Consider the following 9852-nt stretch of genomic DNA (forward strand, 5'->3'; position numbering starts at 1 on the left):
ATACATTTGTGAAGACTTATGAGGCCTACAAGATCTATGAACCAACTATGGTGGTTCACTATCAGGTTGAATCTCCTGTAAAGGTTCCAACAATGTTCCTTCTTCTTGGTGTTCATCATTGTCCATTTGTTGTCCTTCTTACTTCTGAATTTGCTGTCCATTTTCTTGCATTGGTGGGATGTCTTCATGATGCTCTTCAAACCTGTCAATAACTTTCTTGACCTCTAGCTCACCTACAGTCCTCTTAAACATTTTTGACTCATTAAATGTAACATCCTTGCTTCTAATAATTTTATGTTTGACTAGATCCCACAAATGATAACGAAATTATTCATCTGTATATCCCAGAAAAATGCATTTCATAGATTTGTCATCTAGCTTAGTTCTATTTTTTTTCGAAAATGTACAAATGCTTCACATCCAAATATTTTAAATGAGAATAATTCAACTTCTTACCAATCCAACTTCTTCAGGGATGCCGCCATCCAAGGATGTACTTGGAGATCGACTTATAAGATAGAAGACTGTCCTTACAGCTTTTGCCCAAAAATGCTTCTCCAAACCAGAATTGGACAACATACTTCTCACCTTTTCCATAATGGTGTGATTCATCATTTCTGCGACACCATTATGTTGAGGAGTACCAAGCACAATCTTCTCATGCTTTATGCCAAACCTGTTACAATATTATTTGAATGGATTTGAGCAATATTCTCTACCATTATCTACGCTCAAACACTTGAGAAATTTGTTAGTCTCTCTTTCAACAACAACATGGAATTTTTGAAATATTTCAAACATTTCATTTTTAATTTTCATAGGGTAGGCCCAAACCTTCTTGGATGCATCATCTATAAATGTTACAAAATATGATGCTCCTCCTAATGACTTGATGTTAACAGGACCAAACACATCTGAGTGTATCAATTCTAACAATTTTTTCTTTTTGTCAAGGTCACTTCTAATGAATGAAACCCTTCTTTATCTACCATATATACAATGCTCGCAAAGATCAATATTGTAGGATTTCAAACTTGGCAATAATTTTTTACCAACAAGGATTTCTAAGCCCTTCTTGCTCATGTAACCCAAGCGCTTATGCCATAGATCTACTGAATTTCCTTCTTTTGTGACAATAGCCAAATATTATTTTCCTATCATTACCTTCAATGTATATAATGTTCCTGTCTTGGGTCCTCTAGCCACAACTAATGCGCCTTTGCTAATTTTCCAGCCTCCTTTTCCAAATTTTGTGGAAGAGCCTTTATCATCTAGCCGAACCATAGAGATCAAACTCATGTGAATTTTTGGTATATATATGACATGTTTCAACAATATATCTTATCCATCCTTCATCTTGATCTGAACATCTCCCACTCCAACAATACTGCAAAAATGAATATTCCCCAAATGCACTCTACCATAATCACAAGGATTATATGCAAAAAAACTATCTTTGCATGGGGTTGCATGGTTAGATGCCCCAGAGTCAAGGATCCTGTTGGACACCTAATCCTAAAGGGTTGGTGTGGAAGCCGAAAAGACTAAGCAGTCCAAGAGACCTTGGGATCTGAAACCCAAGAGTCACAACATTGTATTACAAATGTACATCTCTTGTTAATAAAAAAATGAACTCACATGATTTATCTTTCACATTGTTTGTTGTCCATGTATGTTTAACATGGTATCAGAGCTGCTTGTTTTTCTGTGGCCTATTATGTGCACGTCAGTCCTGCACCTCTGCCCATAATTCTGTGTCTGAGCTGCTCATACCTGAGCGCTGCCTCTGTCATGCGTTTCATTCTCTGCCCTGACACTGCGCCCTCTGCCCTGCTGAATGTGCTATACACCTGAGCGTTGATGCGTTTTTTACCTGAGCGTTGATGAATGCATAGAAGCGTTGTTACTGGTGCGTTTTTTACTGCCTCTCTACGCATGAATACTGGTGCCTGACATGGTGACAGTGAATGGTATTAAACGCTGCCCTCTCTCACGCTGCTGACCTGATTCGAAACGCTCCTCTCTGCCATATGAAGCGCGGCCAGAGATTGGTTGCATGCAGCCGATTGTAACGAACATCCAATGGTGGTTCAAAATGGAATAACCATGAAGCAAGGGAGGTTGGTGGTAGCCGTTCAAATATGCTTCAAGGAGCAGTGCTGGAAAATGGCAATGACTACTTTCGGGCTTTGGATTTTCGAGCATTGACAAAGAACGAGCCCTTTTTCTCAGCTGCTTCACTGTCTATTTGTGTATCCTTTAATAGTTAACCTGAGTAGAAAGCGCAATCTGTTTATGAGGGTTGAGTTGCGGAAGGACGATGCGGATATCCGTAAACATGCACTAGAGGTTATATATCCAAAAGATAGAGGTGTGTCATTTCAAAAGTGGGCTCACACACAGGTTGTTGTTTCTGCTCGAACAGCATGCTACCATGATGAGATTAAGCTTTGCCTTCCAGCTATTCTTACTGCCCAACATCATCTGCTCTTTACATTTTATCAGATTGATCTTCAAACAAAGCTTGAAGCTCCAAAGCCGGTTATTGTTGGATATGCTGCCCTTCCACTGACTACTCATGTCCACTAAGAGAAAATCTAGAGCAGTGGCCTCATTTGAATGAGTTGGTGCAATGCTACAAGGCGAACTGGTGTCAGATGAAATCAATATTCGACCTAGTAGCGTCCTAATATTTTCTTTAAAATATTGGTATTTTCAGTATCAATTTTGTGGCCATCGGTCTCGTCGTCCTCGAATTTCCCTATGCACTATTCAAAAGCCTCTGGCTCTCTTGTCTGAATGTCAATGATAGCCAGAAAATAACAAAAATTTAGTATCTGTCTCTTGTTCTTTTTATTGCAGACGAAGAAAGCGGATTGCTATGCCTTGCAATGGGCGGGTCGTCTGGACCGTCAATATTTGGGAACATTCAGCAGCAAAATTTTCATATTCTGTATGATCTTGGTATGAATAAGCTCTCGTTCATCCCTGCCCGCTGTGACGCTCTGTGAGCTTCATCGTTATGCATATTTCTGTGTATATATAATCAAGTCATTAATGGTGGTTCTATTGTTATTTCATAATAAAGCCGAGGATGGCTACCAATGTTCCTGTTCCGCCCCTTGTGATTTCTATTGACTGGGTGCGATTTGTAACTCCTTGTTATATAAAAAAAAAGGTATCAATTGTAGCAGTGAGTCCAATCTGAGGCCTATTTAAGGGTGTGGACGATATTGCTTTGCTTATCCGAGGTGTTCTTATTTCGTGCAATATTTTATGGGCTTCTTAAAACAGATAGACCCTTTGTCTCGCCTTCTTGTCTCAAAGTCCTCATATCCATTCGTTTTGGCCGGAGAGGAGTTGAGGAAGTAGCTAAGGAAGCCCCCTTGTAAGTATTTGGCATCTTTTCGTCTATGATGTAATTTCTGCTCATTCAGATAATATTGAAGAGGGCAACCAGTTTTAAGAGATCTCGTACTATTTTATTTTAATGGCTATGTAATTTTCAGAGGCATTCGCCGCAATCTTGAAAGTCAGACAAACCACTCTGTGAAGAACAATTTGCCCATGAATTTCCATCCTGGGTAGCAGAGCAGCTATTTTGTTCTTGTATTTATGTGTTTGACATGCTGTTTCTCTCTTGCAAAGACGGGCTAAAGAATACATGTTCTCATTTGCTATTTTCACTTGAGTTGAAGTGGTAGTTGGGTTGCAGGCACATATTCGAGAATAACGCATGTAGTTGATGTGATTAATCAAAGAGTTGTTGTATGGTCTGCTAGAAGTATGCAGGATGTGATTATTCCGAGGTCGTTTCATCCGTGAGAGTCCAAAGATCAACAATCGAGTCTATTCTCTTTATCTCATCGTGGAAAGTTTTTAGTGCAATATTTTTTGGGCTTCCCAAACAAAGAGACATTTGTCTGGCCTTCTTGTGTCAAATCAATGGGGGCTGCTGGAGCATTGTCGGATCCATCCATTTTGGCTTGAGGAGTTGAGAGACATTGCTGCAGTTTTTTTTGATACTCTATAAAACTTATATTCAAGAGACAGTGTTGATAAGCTATTACTGAGATTATATGTCTATATCAAGTGTTGAGATATAAAAGTTTTCAATAAGAACAAATCTGCATTATCTAGTTTGTTGACTCCTTGCAAATTTTGAGAAAGAAAGAATTATAGTTGCTTTCTGGTATTCCGGTTTCAGCATCTTCGAATTCTACCTGTTGCTTCTTGTTGCTCACTGATCATTTGCTGACATTTATAAAGGATATTGCTGTGTACTGTGAGTAGATATTGAGTAGTAGTTGTGATCAGTTTTTTTAAGGTGTAAATCAGACATTGAAGAAAAAATGGCCAGAACCAGTGAAGTATTACAGTTCCTTAAAACTCTGATATTATCTACTGTTGATGACACATTACAAATCAACAAAGGATCTCTCTCAGAAATTCAGACATGTCTACAAAATGCACAGGAAAAGATCGATTTTTTGCAGCTTGAATCACAGCTACAGCAAGAAGAGCTACATCAAAATAGACACCATTCTGAACCTGTTTTTGTTCAGAACATTGAGACAACCACCCATCAGCAACATGTTAATAATGGTACAGTTCATTCAAATAAAGCAGTAGTTGTATATGCAGATGCAGAAACTCAGTCTGCACTTCCCAAGCCCATCATCAGACCTTGGGACCAGCTTGTCCACAACAAGCACAGAACTGGTCTTGGATATGACAAGGACTTGTCCTTTCATATTCCAGACTATGCCAAGCCCATTCAGTTTCAAAGTGTTGGATTCATTTATGATAGTTCACCTGCTCCTCATGACAGTTCAGCTTCAGCTGTTCCAGACTCTGCCTCTCTTCCACAGCAACACCAACAACAACAACAACAACAACAGATCGTGAAATGCCACACTGTGACCGAGTTGGCCATCTGAAAGATCACTGTTTTGATCTTCATCCATGTAAGCACTGTCATAAAACCAACCATTCTTCAAACAGATGCTTAAAAAACAAACGTCCTGCAAGAACAAAGATTCATCTTGGATGGATCACTTCTTGGCAATGGGCATCAACAACCAAGAAGATATTCCAAACACATGTCAGAACTTATTCCAGAATATTGAACAGTCTTGCAGTTGAGTTTTCTCCATCTTCTCACCTTGTATCTGACAGGGGGGGAAATGATGGTCATCTACAAGCTTCAAAGTCACATCAAGCGAGCCTGAGCCACAACCTGCCACACCAGTTTCAGAGTTGTAGCCAGAGACAAAGATGCACGTGAACAGATTGAGAACACTTCCTCTAGCAGAAGACACCAGCTTCTTGCCAGTTTTGGAAGAGTTCCAGGAATTGCATTAAGCATTCCAGAGTTGTTGGTCATCCTTAAAACATCACAGATTGAGAACACTTCCTCTAGCAGAAGACTCCAGCTTCTTGCCAGTTTTGGAAGAGTTCCGGGAACTGCACTAAGCGTTCCAGTGTTGGTGGTCATCCTTAAACCACCGCCCTTTATACCAACATTTCATAGAGCACATTCAACCTAGTGCTGCCATGCATTTTTGCACATTTTGTATTACAGCTCTCTTCTTGGACTCATACATAACCCTTCGGATTAAGGGGGGGGGGAATGTTGGACACCTAATCCTAAAGGGTTAGTGTGGAAGCCGAAAAGACTAAGCAGTCCAAGAGACCTTGGGATCTGAAACCCATGAGTCACAACATTGTATTGTAAATGTACATCTCCTGTTAATAAAAAAATGAACTCACATGATTTATCTTTCACATTGTTTGTTGTCCATGTGTGTTTAACAGATCCAATCAATGCTACTGCTAGATGTATATAAACATGCATCTTCTACTCAAATAGTAAACAACACATCACCATTTGTGACTACAACAGTAGTCTCACCTTCATTTGTGTTGGATGACTTGTGATTTGTACTGGCCGGTCTCTGATCCTTTTTTCCTTTCTTCCAGACTCAACATTCTTTCTTCATGTGCCCAGGTTTGCCACAATGAAAGTAGATTATCTTTCCCCTCCTTGATTTCTATCAGCCTCTCGATCTTGATTGCCCTTGTCAGCCTCGATCAATTCTCCTACCATGATCAATTACAACTAGATCTTCTCCTCCCTGGTTTTCCGCAATTGACTTGCATCACAAATCCTCATTCATTATATAGTTGATGACATCATTAAACTTCAAGGTCCCTGCAGGTGCTGAAGTACTCATAGCTACAATTAAATTTTCCCAGTTGTTTGGCATAGAACACATTAACAAAATGGCTCTAATTTCATCATCTAGTTTTATTTTAACGGACACAAGCTGACTAGTAATAATATTGAATTCATTCAAGTGCTCTACAACTGAAGCACCCTCCATCTTGAGATTGTAAAGCTTCTTCATCGAGAACACTTTGTTTGATGTCGTGTTCTTCTCATATAAATCATGGAGCTTCTTCCATAATATTGTTGTCGGCTTTTCTCCAAACAAATTAAAATACACATTCTTTGTTAGATATTGGCGGATTATTGCAATCACCTTTCTATGTAGCTTATTCAATTCTTCATCTATCATTGATGAGGGTTTCTTTTTTACACCCTCAATCAACAAATACTCATCCTTCAAAATCAGTATATCCTCCATCTGTGATTTCCATAGGGCAAAATTAGCCATACTCAACTTATCCATGTTAGTTACTACTGTCTCCATTCTCAATAAAATTCTTACCCACAAAAATCAAGTTGCTACTTACAAAATAAAAAAATTAATTTTACCCTGGCCAAAAATTAATATCCTTCTAAAAATTTCACCACAAATAATAATCTTTTTTTTTTTTTTGCTAACAATTGTAAAGTAAAAAATCTTAATATTTCACCGCACCATAATTTTTTTAGTAACACCTCCTTTATCTTTATCTCTCTGCTTATCTCTCCATGTGAAATTTACTTTCCAACCTTAAATCTCGTAATAATGAACTTCACGCCGAAAGAAAAAACTTTCTTAAAATAAAATTTATACCACAAGTTATGCCAAAACAATGGATTAATCAACATGGAAAACAAGCACTCACAAAGTTGGTCAACGTGGATTAATCAATGGCTTGGCGCAGTGCTTCTCTCCATGACTCTGATACACGCTCTGCTACTCACAGAGATATCCCACACAACATCATTCCTCCACAGACTCTACAACGCTCTGGCTCCTCATACTCACACAAAAGCCAACACGCGTATCACGACTCCTTGTGGAAAGATGCTCCACATTCTACAGACATGATTCTGGTCCACGCTATACGCAATTTTCGTCCAACAGCTTCATACTCCACTACCAACGCTTAGCAACTACACAAAGCTTTCCAAGCAAATCAAATTTCACACCAGTTATTAAACTCCAAGTAGTTCAACTTGGAGCTCTGATACTAGTTGATAGGTTCAAAGAACATGATCAATTATAGACAGAGACAATAGAATAGGTAAAACAACAATAACCGTTGGAGACCATAAAAAACCACAGATCTCTATTATTCAAGATGAAGGAGGGTACTTCAGTTGTTGAACACTTGAATGAATTTAATATTGCTCAAAATCATTCAAGGAATATTGTAACTGATTTGACATAAAGCATGAGAACATTGTGCCTGGTACTCCTCAACAGAATGGTGTCGCAGAAAGGATGAATCACACCATTATGGAGAAAGTGAGGAGTATGTTGTCCAATTCTAGTTTGGAGAAGCATTTTTGGGCAGAAGCTGTAAGGATAGCTTGCTATCTTATAAATTGATCCCCAAGTATGACGTTGGATCACGGTATCCCTGAAGAATTTTGGACTGGTAAGAAGTTGAATTATTCTCATTTGAAAATATTTGGATGTGAATCATTTGTACATATTACCAAAGAAAATAGAACTAAGCTAGATTATAAATCTATGGAATGCATTTTTCTGGGATATGTGGATGAAGAATTTGGTTATCGTCTATGGGATCCAATCAAACATAAAATTATTGGAAGAAGGGATGTTATATTTAATGAGTCATAAATGTTTAATAGGACTGTAGGTGAGATGGAAGTCGAGAAAGTTATTGACAGGTTTGAAGAGAAACATGAAGACATCCCACCAATGCAAGAAAATAGACAACAAATTTAGGAGCAGGAAGGACATCAAGTGGAAAATGATGAACACTAAGAGGAAGGAATCATATAGGAACCTTTACAGGAGATTCAACCTGATAATGCACCACCATAGTTGGTTTTCAGGCCTTCTAGGACTCATAAGCCTTCACAAAAGTATCCTCCTTCAAACTAGATTTGATTGACTCATGAATGTGACCCTAATTGTTTTCAAGAGTCTTGTAAAGTTGAGCATTGTAAATAATGGAAGAAAGGGATAGAGGAAGAAATGAACTCTTTGCTGGAAAATAAAACTTGGGGGTTGGTAAATCTCCCAAAAGGTAGAAAGTCTCTACAAAAAAAATGGGTTTATGGGATTAAGCATGAAGTTGACGAAAAGAAGGAGAGATATAAAGCAAGGGTGGTGGTGAAGAGATTTTCCCGAAAGAAAGGTATTGAATTCACTGAAAATTTCTCACCTGTTGTCAAAATTTCACCCATTAGAGTTATTCTTGGGCTTGTTGCTGCTTTAGACTTAGAATGTGAACAGTTAGATGTAAAAACAACTTTCCTTTATGGTGAATTGGAGGATGAAATTTATATGAAGCAGCTAGAAAGCTTCATAGAAAAAGGAAAAGAAGACCTTGTTTGTAGGTTGAAGAAGAGTCTTTATGGGTTGAAACAAGCACCTTGACAATGGTACAAGAAATTTGATTCATTCATGTTAGAACATGGTTTTCACAGGTTGGAAGATGGCCATTGTGTCTATATCAAGAGATATGATCAAGGAAAGTATCTCATATTATTGTTATATGTGGACGGCATGTTGATTGTTGGGCATGATAAGAATATGATCAATAGGTTGAAGAAGTATTTGTCCAAAAAATTTGCAATGAAGGATTTGGGTCCAACACAACAGATATTGGGCACGAGGATCATGCATGACAGGAAAAACAAAAGGTCGTAGTTGTCACAAGAAAAATATATGAAGAAGGTGCTTGACAAGTTTAATATGAAGCATGCGAATCCAATTGTACACCCCTTGCATCCCACTTCAAGCTAAGTATTGAATTATGTCCTAGTGATGACAAGGAGAAGGAAGAGATGAATAGGATTCCTTATGCTTTAGTAGTTGGCATCTTGATGTATGCCATCGTATCTACACGAACATACATTGCATATTCAGTGGGAGTAGTGAGCAGGTTCCTTGCCAATCTAGGCAAAAAACATTTGCAAGCAATAAAATGGATTTTGAGGTATCTCAAGGGTACTTGTAATTATTGTTTATGTTTTGGTCATAATGAGACTGTGCTTGAAGGATTTACAGATGCATATATGGTTGGAGATATGGACACTAGAAAGTCCAATACAGGTTATTTGTTTACATTTGCAGGTGCAATTGTATCTTGGGTGTCAAGGCTACAAAGAATATTAGCTCTCTCCATAACTAAGGCAGAGTACATAGCTACAACATAAGCTTGTAAAGATATGTTGTGGATGCAGTGATTCTTAGGAGAGATAGGAATAAAGCATGAAAATTATGTGTTATATTGTGATAGTCAGAGTGCCATTCACTTGGCAAAAAACCCAACATTTCACTCAAAAACCAAGCACATTGTGGATCCGGCATGTATTGGAGGAAGGATAATTATCCTTGGAAAAGATCCATACAGATAAAAACCATGTTGATATGCTCACTGAGATGCTACCAAAAATAAACATGAGTTATGTAGAGGCAT

The sequence above is a fragment of the Pinus tabuliformis genome, chromosome 8 (assembly GCF_031772625.1).
Source record: "Pinus tabuliformis cultivar Carrire ecotype Pingquan chromosome 8, CPIR1, whole genome shotgun sequence".
NCBI classification, from domain to species: domain Eukaryota; kingdom Viridiplantae; phylum Streptophyta; class Pinopsida; order Pinales; family Pinaceae; genus Pinus; species Pinus tabuliformis.